Source organism: Chinchilla lanigera, unplaced genomic scaffold (genome assembly GCF_000276665.1).
Source record: "Chinchilla lanigera isolate Chin_1 unplaced genomic scaffold, ChiLan1.0 scaffold00025, whole genome shotgun sequence".
NCBI classification, from domain to species: Eukaryota; Metazoa; Chordata; class Mammalia; order Rodentia; family Chinchillidae; genus Chinchilla; species Chinchilla lanigera.
In genome coordinates, this window is record NW_004955426.1 from 1,798,793 (window position 1) to 1,814,551 (window position 15,759).

Here is a 15,759-nt window from a genome sequence, read left to right on the forward strand (position 1 = left end):
AGTAAACTGCCCCAAAAGGGAGAAATTAGGCAACATTAAAGATAGGAATATATAAAACTAAAAACAGATAAAAGGAGAAAGATCAATGAAACCAATGTCTGACCATTAGAATCAATAACACTTATGAAACTCTGTCCAGTTGCATTGAATGAAATGGAAAGAAAATGTAAGTTTTCAAAATTATCAAGACTGACACAGTCCACTGACTTAGAAGGAAAATAACGGAATTTTGTAAACATGCCAAAATATTTGCAAGTTGTATCATCCTTCTAGTAATCAAGACCCCTAGGTCTCTGCTATTGTCTCTTAGTTTCCTTGGAATAACTGCTGTCAGTGTTGAAGACTGACATGTACTTTTAATTTGATAATAATGGATCCTAAACTCAGAAAAAAGTGTGCATTTATTAAAGTAGACCGTTTAAAATAATAAATAGCGCACCTGGGATTTAGCAGCGACTTAATACAATTTTTGCTACTAAAAGCAAATCATCCCGGTTCCTTCACCAGGCTACAATTGTAGGAACAGCACTCCTACTGAGAATCACAAGGACTTCTATTTAGGAGAGAGAAGAAGATGATGTAGTATGTGGGGCAGATTTGCTTCCTTAAAATGTGCAATTTTTTACTTCTAGATTTAACACATAAGACTAAGATTTATAGCATCACATTCATAACAGCTAAAACTTGGAAGCAGCCTCTGTGTCCATGAACGGATGAATGGATAAAGAAAATGTGGGACTGACACCCAATGGAGCACTACTCTGCCTCAAAGATGGATGAACTTGAGTCGTCTGTACGAAAATGGATCACCATGAAACCATAACACTAAGTGAAATAAATCAGACACATAATTCAAATATCACGTGGGTTCTCTTTTATGAGAAACTCAAATCATAAATAAAAAGGAAAACAAAACATAGGTAATGGAAAGTAGTGGGATAGACCATTCTCAGATTGGAAGGGGATGGAGACATGGATGGAAGGGAAGGAGATGCAAAGGGGAGGAAAAGAGACATCGAGACGCGCTATGTGCACGGGCCAATTCCACACAAAGGGTGGGAGCACAGTGCACTGCAGACATGGCTAGCACAAAGTTTTGAAAACGAGGCAGTCTTATCTGGGGCTTCAATTTCCCTCAATTTCAACATCTTGAGAGGCTTTTATTATTGGAACTGAATGGATAATTTTGGCATTGTTTTCTCTGTAGCTGTGTTTCACAATTAAAATATCTCGTAGCAGTGAACTTCATAGCAGGTGTGGCGTGGGCTATTTGGGGTAATATATAGCATTTAGAGTAGATTTTCAGTCAGGACTGAAGAGAATATTGACAAGTTAGACCTCTGGGGGAATGAATGACCACTGTCCTGTAACAATTCCTGGAAGCTGCACAAAGTCAAGTGGGCTCTTTTGGGATTAGTTAGGCCTTGTGAGTGGGAGAATCAGGACAGCAATGATACAGAACTGATAACCTCTTCAAAAAGTGTAGAATACACAGGCAAACATACGGGAGGCTAAGCCCATATTTATACCAAGTAAGAACACTGGCTCATGATAGAAGAGGGTGATTTGCTGAGGGTCTTATATTTCTGTGCAATAGAGTTTTTTTCTTAGACATTATTGGCTTCTTGAATCTTTCCAACCAGAAGAGAAAGTCTCCCTTGGTATTTGATAGGAACAGACTAGTAAAGATCACTTCCTTCTCCTATTTATGAGACAGCTAACCAAGCAGTTTGTTCCCGTGAATCTAGCTGTATACGAAGCCTTTTTGTCACCCAAATACCTCAAAATAGTAGATATCACAAGATACAGAAATAGAAAAAAAAAGGCACAAAGGAAGGTGATGATGAAATCGTAAAAATTGTACTTTGAAAAAGTCTGAAACATCAGCATCCAGTCAAAGTCACCACAGAGGATCCATATCTCATTCTTTTGGTTTTGTGTTTAGACTTCTTTGCTTCCAGTCCCAACACACCCAAAATTCTTTAGAAATATTCAAAGTCTATAGATTGCCTTCATCAAAAAAACAAAGAGCAAGAACTGGATTCTAAAACAAAGAGGTTAAAAATATCGAAAGAATGGTTAAATTACCTATCAAAACAAAACAAAAATGATAAAACGAAAATCCTGGGCCCATATCTATAAATGGGCTAGTATAGCTTTTTGGGGAGAGAGCATCTTTTCAGCCTGGTCAAGGGAAGTACAGATATTCCCCATTCCAGAAAAAAAAAGTCTCCTCTCTCTCTCTCTGCACTCTTTGAGTGTGTATTAAATTTCTGCTTAAGCCCTTCCCACCCCTCTTGGGAGATTCTTTTTCTGTGATGGGAGTCAGCAAACTGTTGTTTCTATTCAGTAGGTGGTGTAGGTTAGATTCCTTATCACAGCTTTGTAACTTTCTAGGACCCTATCTGGCGACACAAGGAAGGCTGTTTGCAAGCATCTTCTCCCTTTATTGGTGTTTCTGTTTGGTTGGTTTTGTTTTCCTTTTGTTTTTGTGATATTTAAAACTAAACTCAGGGCCTTCATTCCCAGGGCTTTTCTTTTTTCTAAACATAATTCCTTTGAAGACAGATTCTTGCCAATTCAAATTTGTGATGCTCCTGCCTCAGCTTCCTAGAATGCAGGGATTACAGGCGTGCTTCACCACACCAACAATTTCCCTGCATGTTTAATAAGCAGTCATGCCAATGTTTTTCTCTCCTGTTGACTTTTTGTTGTTTAATTTGCAACTAGTTCAGAGTGAGGATGTGGATAAAGCAGGCACACGTTCACCTTATGGTCTTCCACTTTCTCTTTTGTCTGTGAGAAATCATTGTGAAATGGCAACACTTAACTTTGGCTTCCATGGGTCACATTAATTTGTTTCAAGAAGAAATTAGTTGGGATATATGCCTAGAAGATTTGATACATCAAATGATGTGCACAGTAAATTTTCTTAGAGATGCGATATTGCCTTCCAGAAAATCAGAATCAATTTATTTTATGCTAACAATGTATGAAATCATGCAAATAACTAGCATTTTATTATAGTAAGATTATGAGAGAACATAACAATGAAAACTGACATGTCAAATGTTCTCGAAATATATTGTGATTATTCCTGAGGTCAAGTATATTTTCACATATTAATCATCAATATTTCTTTGGTATTTAATTTGTAAATTTGTTTTCTTATTCTCTGCTTATCTTTTTTACTAATTTAAAAAAATTCTATGCAATTCAAAGTACTACACAATTAGCTAAAATCAAACATAATCTCACAAGCAAGAATAAGAAAGCCATTATTAACTTGATTTTAAATATCCTCTCTCTCTCTTGAATATATATATATATCTATATATATCATGTATTATGTCATTTACCGATAAATTTAAACTATTTCAAAACATCAAAATATTCATCCTTCATACGGCTTTAAATTTTCGTGAAAATAAACCCATGTATAGAACTACTTACTATACTTTGTATCCTCAATGGCTAGTATAAAATATAAGTAAACGATGTACATCTGCAAGCATGTTTTTAAATATAATACAATTTCAGTATATGAGAGAATTCTTCAAATAGGTAAAATGTTCAGTCTTTCTAGAGGAGGCCGGCTGTCTTCAGGTTGATATTTTTACTGAACTTTTGCCTGTTCCATTCATTAGGCAATTAACTGATATAATTAATTAATGCATTGATTTGTGAATTGTTTCCACAAACACTTTAAAATTCCCACTGGTGCTATGCACTGAGCTAAAGCTATAAATAGGAAAAATGTTTCATCTGTTATCTTGGTTCTTACAGCCCTCTCTTCACTCACTTTTGAGTAAAATCCAATTATTCAGAAAAAGTGGAAGCATTCTGGGCATTATGAAAATTTGGATTCAACATTCATTTTTAGTTTTTACTTTCTTTGGCATATTCTACGAACATGCTCAAATCAGTGAAAGTGAGAAAGCTACATGGTTTTAAAAATTCTCATTGCCCGTATTTCTCTTTACTTTTGTGTTGAACATTCCGTTGAACATTTTATAGCCTATCCACCATGTAAAATTAAGAAATATGAAAATTAAGAAGTATATATTTTGACCTTTGTTAATCATATTGAAAAGAAATTGCTGACTTTCTTCTAACTTACTTTTCTATGTCATTATGTATTTCAGAACTCTTGTAAGTTCACTTAACTCGAATTCACTATTATATGACATCTGTGCAGTGTTCCAGAGTACTTGTAGAATAACCTCCTTAATTGTCAAAATAGCTATTTAGGATCATTTCAAATCTTACTACCACAAAGAAATCCATGAATAAAGTGGCTGTACAGTTTTCTTTTTGCATATTATAAATGGTTCTTTTGGATATATGCCTAGAAGATTTGATACACCAAATGATGTGCACAGTAAATTTTCCTAGAGATGCGATATTGCCTTCCAGAAAATCAGAAACAATTTATTTTATGCTAAAAATGTATGAAATCATGCAAATAACTAGCATTTTATTATAGTAAGATTATGAGAGAATATAATAATGAAAACTGACGTGTCAAATGTTCTCGAAATATATTGTGATTATTCCTGAGGTCAAGTATATTTTCACATATTAATCATTAATATTTCTTTGGTATTTAATTTGTAAATTTGTTTTCTTATTCTCTGCTTATCTTTTTTACTAATTTAAAAAAATTCTATGCAATTCAAAGTACTACACAATTAGCTAAAATCAAACATAATCTCACAAGCAAGAATAAGAAGAAAGCCATTATTAACTTGATTTGAAATGTCCTCTCTCTCTCGAATATATATATATATATATATATATATCATGTATTATGTCATTTACCGATAAATTCAAACTATTTCAAAACATCAAAATATTCATCCTTCTTATGGTTACACTGGATTTAACTCATGTCTGAGAATGGATATTTAAAATATACACACACAGTGATCTATACACTTACCCTGTCATTTTAGGATATGATCATTGATATGAATAGCTGAAACAAATGATTTGCCCATTTTGAACTTTAATAGATGTTGGGAAATTGCTTTGTATATAGGTTATACAAGCTCAAAGTTATTAGGAAACTTGTTTTAATGTTTGAATAATTCCAGAAGTATACAGTTCGGTTTCTCTTAGGTGATGATCCATTAAAAGACAAATGTATCTTTGCTTTCATTTGAATTCATTTGTTAGCATGGTTAATGCATGTTGAATACTTATTGCCAATTCTATTTCTTTTTTCTGAATAATGTGTTCATATTCTTTGGCTTGATTTCTCTTTGCAATTTTCCTCCTAAATACAAAAGAGTAAGAGCCCTTAATTTTTGGTCTGTGATAAGGCTGCATAATTTTTCTTCAGTTTACCATTTTGAAAAGTATTTACATTGTACACAATTTGTAGTATTAATTAACTTCAACTTTGAATAGCACTACTATTAATTGAACCTATTTAGCCTTTGATTCCTTTTACAATTTTTCTAGCTTGAAATTTTGTAATTAAACACAATTTGTAAGAAAGTATATTTCTAGCCTAATTATATGTATCAGTCTTGTCCTGGTACTATTTTAAATTAAATTATTATAGTGTATGAGTCATCTTTCCATTTCTGTTATAAAATAAATTAGAAAATAAAAGATAAAAGGTTTATTTTAGCTCAGAGTTTTGGAGAGTGCATTTCACGGTCAGCTAGTTCTACTGCTCTGAGTATGGGGCGAGGCGCACACGTCGTGCTGCGGGGGTGGGGGGTGGAGTACAGCTGCTCAGCACGGCGGCCAGGAAGCATAGATGGACAAAGATGGTGGAACAAGATGGAGCCTTCTAGGTCCTACCCCCAATGACCAGATTCCTCCAACGACTGCTGCCTTCTGACGTTTTCATCCTCTCCCAACAGCCCCTTCCATTACAAATCTATCAATGAGTGAACACACCGGTCAGCTCAGAACCTTCCTTACCCAGTAATTTCTCAAAAGTCTCTCCTCTGAACCTTGCTACTCCGGGGACTGAGCCTTCAATACGTTGACATTTGGAGGATACTATTTTATACCCAGACCACAATGCATAGTTTTCCTAGGTTATTTTTACTTTTGGTAATAGTGTATTTTAAACATTTTTCTTTATGTTCCATTATAGTTCATATCCAGATGTTCTCCCCAAAAGTCACGTACTCACTGGCGGGGATTTTGAAAGGTGTTTTGAATCACAGGGGTGAGCCTATAGCTGACTCTGATGTTATGAGGTGGCCCGGCTGGAAAAGGGCGATCTCTTGGGGTGTAGTTTCCTCCCAAACTGGTCCAGTCTCCTGCTTTTCAGCTGCCATGACCCAAGCAACTGTCCTCTGAGGCTAACCCATCCCCCACACCGCTGCTACCTCAGAGCCAGCTGACTGCAGACTGAAATCTCTACACAATGTGAGTCAGTTGTAGGTGTGGGTTCTTTTGTGCCACTGATGAGAAAAGCGACTAATCCAAGCCAGATCATGATTGCTAAGATCTTTTGCAAAATATTAAACAAATTTAAAATCCTTGAATATTTTCATGTGTAAAAGTATTGCTGAGGTGGAGCATGGTGGGGGCACACCTGCAATACCAGCACTTGGGAGGCTGAGGCGGGAGGATGACTGTGAGTTCTATGCCAGACTGAACTATGCTAAAAGACCCTGTCTCAAAAGAAAAAAAGTATTGTTGAAAAATTCAATAGAGTCTCAATAAAATTCCAAAAGATTTTCTGTATTGAAAATGGCCAATTATTAAAAATGTATGTGCAAATTCATAATTCTTGAAAGAGAAAAAAGAATTGATAGCCTTGCTTTTCTTCACCCAGTCTTAGTGAAAGATGGATAATAGAGAACAAGGAGATAAACCTTTTGTTAAAGGGAAAGAGATCAAGAAGTGGAGGGATGGAGGAGGAAGGGGAAGGGATTCAAGAAGAATGAAGATGTGTTTTCCCATGGGAAGGTAATCACTGTTTCTTGCAAACATGTATTAATAATTCTAAAATAAAGATACAAACTAAGACTCTATAAACCAGAATAAGTGTAGCACTGAGATGAGACAGACAAAGTGATCAATGGATACAGTAGATTCTAGACTGATTCATGCATATATAGTTAGCTGATTTTGACCAAAGTGGCATAAAGGTTCGGTGGAGAAAATATATAATGCTTTCAGTAAACGGTTCAGGATATCATTTGGAAAAATATAAGTTCCATCCTTACTTCCTAGCATACACAAAAATATGATAAATCATAGACATAAAGATGATCTATAGAAAAATATAACTTTCCAAAGAATACATAGATTATATTCACAAATTTGCTTCAGGTGGAGACTTCTTTGCCACTCCCAAACTATTCTGAGAAACTAAGGCACAAAAAAATTCATCTTTTGCTTCATCAAGATTGAAAACTTCTACTCTTCAATAGATACTCTTAAGAATGTAAATGAGGTCATGTATTTTTAGATAGTATTTTTCATAGACACCTGATAAAGATGTTCTGTACAGAACATATGAATAATTCTTGCAAAGCAAGAGAAGAAGCTGATTTTCTGAAATTGGGTAAAACATTTGAAAAACATCTACAAAACAAGATGAAAAACAGTCAATGAAGACATGTTATCCTCCAGGGAAATGAAAGGTATAACCGTGAGGTTGTAGCCACTGGATAGCATGGTTGAAGTCAAAGTGACTGGCATGCATGCTGTGATAGGAACCTACTAGATGATCCCTGCTGATTTTCTCATCCTCATACTTATGCCCCCTGAGACCCTCTGCTTTTAAATATGAGGTTTGGTGGAAAGGGGTGCTTAAATTAAGAAAAATTGCAGCAAAAGACAGAGTGTCATTAATTTTCCTCAAAATATCTCCTTCCTTTGAATGCATTTATTCCATTGTTTTTAATTACTTTTGGAAGAGCTCCAGAAGTCCTCTCCATGGGCACCTTTACACATTATCACCAAAAGTACAGTGAGTGCTGCTGCTAAGGGCAGTTGATGAAAAAGCGACCTCATGAAAACATTGCAGTGTGTCTTCACTGACTTCATTCATAGGATCCAGAACTGCAAAACTTCCAGTTCAACCCCAAAGCCAAAATGAACACAAAATATAAACATTTTGGATGGACTCAGGACAATGAGCTAACCACAACTACAACAAAAGACATGAAAGAGGACTATATAAAATTCAGCCTTCACAGTATTAGATGAAACCTTGTTCATGTGAATATGAACATATGAATACAGGAATATTTAGAAATTATTAGCTATGTTATATATGTATCCAGTGGTAAATATTTTGCTGCATAATGACATTTTAGTCAATGATGAACTATATGTGATTCTGTAAGATTGTACCACATAGCGATGTATCCATACACGGTGGAGATGTAAACACACACCATGATTTTCACACAATTATAAAATCACCTAGCATTGCATTTCTCAAGATATGTCTTTTTCTTTGAGACATATGGCTCTGCATGTTTCTACATACGTAATTTAGCTGTGTCTGCTAAGAGCCTACATGCACTGACACTCAATGTACCCATTAGGGTTCTTTAGAGGAATAAAATAGGGGGAAAATACACTTATAATTATACAAGATGCATTAAATAGGCTTACAGAAACAGAGGTAGGAAAATCCAAAAGGGCTGTCTGTATATCAAAAAATCCAGGAGCTACTTGGACTAAGAAGATGGAAGTTATAGAACAAGACAGATCACGGATGCAGCACCTGTCCAAGGAGGAAATCGAGGCAGGTCCTGGAGAGTTGCTGGTCCGAGTGTATTGGATGCTGAACAAACAGACACCAGTGTCCAAAGGTGACTGATCCATTCATATATAAAGAGTGAGTCTTTTATCCAAGGGGTAAATTGGAAAAAACAAAACAAACAAAAAAAAAAAACAGTGAATTTAATGTGTTTCTGGAAATCATTTTGAAAAAGATAAATTTCATCCTTATTTCATAACATGCATAAAAATTGTCTTATGTGAGTCATAGACATAAAGAAGATACATAGAAAAATAAAACTCTCCAAAGAATATGGAGGACATTATATTTGCAAATTTGTTTTAGGCAAAGATTGTTCTGTCCCTGTCCCCAAACTACACCTGGGAAACCAAAGTAGAGAGAGGTTTTGACTTTATCTAGATTAAAACATCGGCTTTTCCAGTAGATACTGTTAAGAATATAAAGAGCAAATCTAAAGACTTTGTGGATCATATTTGTCATACACATGAGAGATAAAGACTTCTGTCCAGAAATTTTACATCACTCTCACAAAACAAGAAGAGAAACTGATTTATCAAAACTGGACAAATATTTGAACAGAAAATTTTTCAAAACAAAACACAGAAAGTGCCAATGAATATGCACATCATCCTGCAGGGAACTGAAACAGAAAATCACAAGATTACAATGCACAGAATAGCATGGCTAAAATCAAAACAACTGGTGCACTTGCTATGACTGGCATCTCCTAAATGACCCCCACTGATCCTCACATTCTCATACTGATGCCCCTGTGTGACCTCTCACTCTTAAATATGAAGTATGTTATAGTTTGAATCGAATTTGATCTCCAAAACTCTCATCCCTCAGAAGAATAGGTTTTGGAAGGTGATTGGCTTGCTACTGGGAGGTAGTCCTCCTTGAAAGAGGCAGGTTAAAGGAGGAATGACCTGGAAGGGTGCACCTCCATCCCTAACGTATTCCTCCCCTCTCTGCTTCCTGAACACTATGCCATAAGCTGAATTTCTCTGCTAGTTGTTCAGCTTAGAACTGGATGACTGTAGACTTAAAGTGTGAACTCAAAATTCTCTCTTCTCTTCAGTTCTGGGTGTTGGGTATTGTGTTTGGGTGATAAAGATATGGCTAATACAGATTTTAGTACCAGAGACTTGGAGTTGTTGATGTGATTGCCTGACTACGAGGTTCTTAAGCCTTTGGAAGTGGTGTGTGGGAGGAATTGGAAAGATATGGAGATGCCTGTTGGAGAGGCCCTGGAATGCTGTAAGCCAAGCTTGATGGGAGAGTGAGAAGACCAGAATACTGACAGAAATGCAGGTGATAAATGCTAGGCTCAGCAGGACTCATTTGGAAACAAGGACTTCATGGCAGTTAGTCTCAAGCCCATGTGTATTATGTGATCCCAGAAACTATATGTACATTTTGTAATGTACTTGTTGGGAGACTGAGATTTGGGGCAGCAGACTAATTGATCAGTTGGAGGAAATTTCAAGGCAGCCCAATATTCAGTTTGTGGCATGGTACTATTGGGCAATTCTTGACAGCTGCACATAGAGAATGTGAAGCAAATGATCCAGGTAAGTGATTTTAAGTTTTAAATTTCACTAGGAAGGAAGCACCTACAAAGTTAGTCCTGTAAATAGTATCTGGCCAAGTAGAGAATAGTTGCTGAAAAGATTAGCATTATAAAGAAGTCAAGAACTTTTCACTTTGACAATAGAAAGGACCCCTTGCAGGCATCTGAGAAATCAGAAAGAGGCAAACATTCGCAGGTTAAGAGGTACAAATGTGAATGATTTATCTTTGAAAAGAGAGCCCCAAAGCACAGCCTGCATAAGAATGGCCACAGTAGGAATTGGTTCTTTGAGATTCAATTCACAGTGCAGAGACATCAACCCATGCAGAAGTCTTTGCTGCCATGACACAGGGGGGTTCAGTTATGATTCTAGCTGGCAGCAGACTTTGGAATCATCCACATGGTGCTAATTTTACAGCCTTATACAATGCAAGAGTCATAGGGTCAATGGGTCATCCACCCAGATTTCAGAAGAAGGCCTGGAAGGCCATTATTTTGACCCTGAGAGGGAAATGCATAGTGCTGTGAGACTGAAGCCAAAATTACAGTGGAGATCCACAGAAATTGGAGATGCCAGAACTGTGGAATATCTCCTGAGGAAGGTGGTGGGTAATGAGCAAAACCACCCAAGAGGAAAGGTATGAGGCTTACAATCTGCAGTGCTGTAGGGCTAGGGCTTCCCAAGCACTTTGGAGTTCATATCCTTGCCCTAGAGTTCTAGACATAGAATAACAGGATTTATTGTTTTTCTTGCTGAATTTTAGGCTTACATTTGGTCCTTTTAGTCCAACTTTATAACAGGAATATTTACCCTTTAACATTAATATTTGTAGTGGCTCATAGCTAAGTTTTTGAAGAAACAGTGGGATTGGGCTTTTCAGCAATGCTCGAACTTTGGTGTCTCCTAGAGATGGACTAAATGGATTTTGCACAAAGAGTTATGCATGGGTCTTTGGGTGGCCAAGGGCAAGATGTTATGGTTTGGATCAAGAATAACTCCTAAAACTCTTATGTGCTCAAAGGTAGGGCTTTGGGAATGTGACTGAATTACAGAGCAACTATAATGGAATTGCTGTTGGAAGGTGGAAACTGGATCAGAGGAAGCAGGTCGCTAGAGACATGACCCTCCTCACCTTGTACATTTTCTCTCTAATTCCTGGCCACTATGACATAAGTAGTTTTCCTACATGGCGCTCTCTGCCATGCTGTTCTGACTTGGAGCCAATTGACTTTGGACTGAAATGCAAGACAAAATAAACCTCTCTTCCCTGAATTTGTCAGTGTTGGGTGTTGTGGCTAGTAATGAGAAAAGTGACAAATTCAAAATTTCATCAAAATAGTCAGTGACTGTTTAAATTTCTGAAAAAAAAAATCTCAGAAAGAAATACATTGTTAGTAATCACCCTTAAAGTACTTCCCTTTGCTCTGAACACACTTATGCCAGTATTCTTGTCATTTTTTTTTTTTTCTTTTACGTTCAGGCTGGTTTTGAACTCAATATTTTAGACGAGGCTGGCTGCAAACTCTCAGTTTGATCCTCTTGCCTCAGTATCCTCAGAGCTTGTATTATACGCAAGCACCAACCAAGCCTGTTATGTTCTCCAGAGGAGTTCTACAAGACCTCTTTCATGGGTGTCTTCATGAGTTATTATCACAGATACGATGAATGTTTTAGTGGAGTGCCATCCAACAAAAGACAGACTGATCAAAACATTACAGCATGTTTTCACCTACCTTATTCTCTGGCTCTCGCACTGCGAAACTTCTGGCTCTACCCAGGAGTCAAAATAACCATATGTTATGGCACGTCTCTCAATGACTCCCCAAAGCCTCACGTGGTCATAGGTGGGGCTCTTCACAGGTGCCTGGATCTGTAGTGTGTGATGCTGCAATCCCGGGTGTGTGAGTACTATATTAGTGCACTGTGTGATTTGGCATACTTCTGGGAGGGGATAGTGGGAAGGCCCACCCTGGGTGTGAGTGCTACATGGTGGGTAGCCTGGACAGACTATAAGGGACAGAAAGAGGGTTGTGAATTGTTGCTTGGTGGTTGCTGTCTTGCCAGCTTCTGCCTTCTACCTGTCATGAACTGTTTCTCCTCTGTGATGCCCCTCTGCTATGGCGCCCTGCCTTGGAACCAGCCAATTACGACCTGAAGTCTACAAACTGCAAGCTAAACAAACCTTTCCTTCTTTGACTTTTGGTACTGGGTATTTTGTCTCAGCAATGTGAAGAATAGCTAAGACACATGATAATGTAGGCTTTTCTTCATTCTCATTAGTCATGTTTCCAGCACATAATGTTTACACTCCTTGTGTAGAGTTGGTACATGCACATAAAACCCCTTAATACCATAAATCCTTTTTTATCTCCTTTCTCTTCTCTCCCTCTATATTTCCATCCCTTTCTCGTTTGAGAAAGATCTACCTCCCTACTTCCTATTACCCATCTTTTATTTTGCTTTTTATTTGTAATTTACTTTCCTACCCTAATCAATACTGTAATTATCTTAGAACACTCTGTGAAGGCTGCTGCTTCTATGCTGCCATGACTGAGGAGTCCTCCTGGCAGATTTTTATTTTGTTAAATTCATCTCTTTAGTTTATTCAAATAACAGAAAAATTTCATTGTCAATACAAATATGTAATATCAATTTAAAATTTAATTTCAATGGCTATGAAGTATTCCATTCAGTGGAAGTATTATTATGCCTAACTGGATCCTGGCTTATAAATACTTAGATGATTTTCAGTTTTTCATTATTTGAAATTTTCTTTCCCTTAGGAAAATATTCTGGAATCAACATTGTAAGAAGGATGCACCTGCACATTGCAAAGTGTTACGTATTCTCCTGACCTCCCTCTAAGTAGATCAGCCTGAGAGGGAAGAGGAGAGTACTCCTTCCTACCAGGAAAGCATCTTGACATTCGAGCCCATAAACCCTTGCATCAAACTGGAAAAGCAACCTGCCTACCATATGAAGACCCAATTTCCTCTGCAACGCTTCATGGCAACTTTGAAATAGCTGAGTTTAAGTACAATACAAATTGTTCCTAATTTACATGATATTTTGAAAAAGACTGCTATAAGTTGCTGTTTGGGGAGAAGTAGTGCAATTCATAACCAACTTTCCCATACAGCACACTTCATAATATTGTCAGGATTTTGTATTGCCGTTTTTTCGTATCATCTTAAAACAGGTACGGTCTTGGTAACATATCTAAGCCAATGTGTTCGTATTTGTAGACTGAACTTGGAACCCCACATTACCCTTGCTGGTGGTATGTTTATTTTAAATAGCCAGGATTTTAAATATTTTTTTCTGTATTCCTATTTCGAATTTTGGTTTACCTCAAGCAATATTCAAAGTACCAAACCAGTTCTATGTTCACATTTATTTGCCCGTATAAGGAGCCTAAAGTTGGAGCTATTTTATTTATCTCAACTTTCAGAGGGAAGAAAGCAATCTAACTTAACTCATCCACTAGATGGAAAGTGACATACTGAACCAAACCAGAAGGATGGTTGCTTCTGAGAGTAAGTGACTTAAACATATCTAGAAAATAAAGTGTTTTGAATTGATTCAAAAACTAAACCATTTCAAGTAATTGTAATGCATTAATTTCCATAATTTAGGTTGAGAGTTAACATTTAGGCAGTAAAAAAATATATTAATCAATATTCTAAAGTTTCTGTCTCCGATTTGTGCATTCATACCTATGCATAAATGTATACCGGTGGTTTAACTTCTACCCAGACCAAGAAATAGAACATGCGCAAGATCAGAGAAGATTCACTCGGGCTCTTCCTACTCTATAAAACATAGGCGGTGCACACACACACACACACACACACACACACACACACACACACAGAGCAACTGCTTTCTTGATATTTTGACTTCATGTTTCATCATTTGTCTTGCTTGTACTGTCATTTTCTACTTGCTTGTGTCGGATTTTATTCATCCAATAAGTTTTCTGTGAGATTAGCTCATATTTTACTACAAAGCAGTAATTCATTTCCACTGTCATTTAGTATTTGATTGGCTAAGTTTTGCGTTTGCCTTTAGATGGGTATTCAAGTGTGGCTGACAATAGTCCTGGTGTGCGCATTCATGCACAAGACCTGGTGTTCTATGCAGTCTGTGTTTGGGGATGGAATTGCTAAGCCATAGAGTAAAGTGTTTTATTATATTTGAAATTCTCAAACTGTTTTTAAAATTAGCAGAGCCATTTTCTCTCTCCAGATATTTCAGGGAGTTTTCGCTGTTCTGAAAATTCAGCACTACTTTGTATTCTTAAATCATTTTAGCCCCTGGTGCAGGTGATGAGAAAGGTAATTTTTTCATGAAAGAGAGAATAAAAATAAGAATGGTTTGATACAGGCACGCAAGCATAGGGTTGGTTGGAGTTTCTTTGTTTTTAAAGTTTAGTATTTGCACCCATCAGATTCCTCTGATGTTGAGGACGCTTACTGATGTTCTTCAGTAGCAGCTATTTTATGGACTTCATTGTTTGCGTGTACGCAGAAACCATTTATCTGTCCTTAGTGCCATTGCTTTAGCTGTGCTGAAACTACATGCAGTGTGTATGGTTTCCTTTACAGATACGTTGAATATAATTACACTATTGATTGGAGCTAATGAAAAGTTACTAGTTATGATAGGTAGAGAATGGCATGCAGATAAAGCAGTAAAAAATTATTATTTTTGTGACCAGAAATTGTAATGGCCATATGTCATGGCCTGTCTCCAGATGTCACCCCAAAGCCTAAATACCAATTATAGGAAAAATATTTCCATGATCTGCTCTTCTCCTCCTCAGTTTGTTTGACTGAACAATTCATACTCGAGTTTATTTCTATTTTAATTTTTGTATACACAGCCCATACAGAGACACAATGATAACAACATCTTGTCTAAATAATTCTCAAAACATCTCAGGATAGGAACAAAATTAAAACTCAGGAAATAAGAAAACATTGGGTATTCTTTTCTCATTTTGTCTTAATGTTTCAAAAAATTAATGGGCACCACAAATTATATGGCATTTAGATTCAATGAGTTACAACATTGGTATCTGGGCTTTAAAGCTACTCATGGTTTTTAATGTGTTGTGCATTTCTTTATCTTCTTTCCTCCATGACTGTCTGTGTTTTTGTATTTCCGCAAGCATATGTCGGCTGTCTGTCTAGGAAAGAGTGTCAATCTGTTTTTAGACAAAGTTCATTCAGAAACTGAGTATTCTCTGCAAGCAGCATTTATGGAATGAGAAATTGTGAGAAATAGAAAACCTAGTGACAGTGGGTCCTGACAGTTGTCGTTCTGAATTGTCCTGCTGATACTTGGTGATTCTCGTGGTTCCAGAGTCAGCCTGTTCTCTCTGACTTCAGCTGTGTGCCAGTCATTATCATTCCAACAGGTGGTCTTTACAACTCTGAAGGATAAAATCTC

At 36.8% G+C, this 15,759-nt stretch overlaps 1 long non-coding RNA gene across 1 annotated transcript in view; it reads left to right on the plus strand.

Annotated features, from left to right (window-relative positions):
- LOC106148668 overlaps positions 1 to 13,823 on the plus strand; it is a 42,946-nt gene extending 29,123 nt beyond the window's left edge. The window contains exons 2-3 of the long non-coding RNA XR_001234312.1: positions 13,089 to 13,504; positions 13,757 to 13,823. This is a non-coding gene — a long non-coding RNA (uncharacterized LOC106148668). The remainder of the gene's footprint in view (positions 1 to 13,088; positions 13,505 to 13,756) is intronic.
- Positions 13,824 to 15,759: the final 1,936 nt, after the last annotated feature.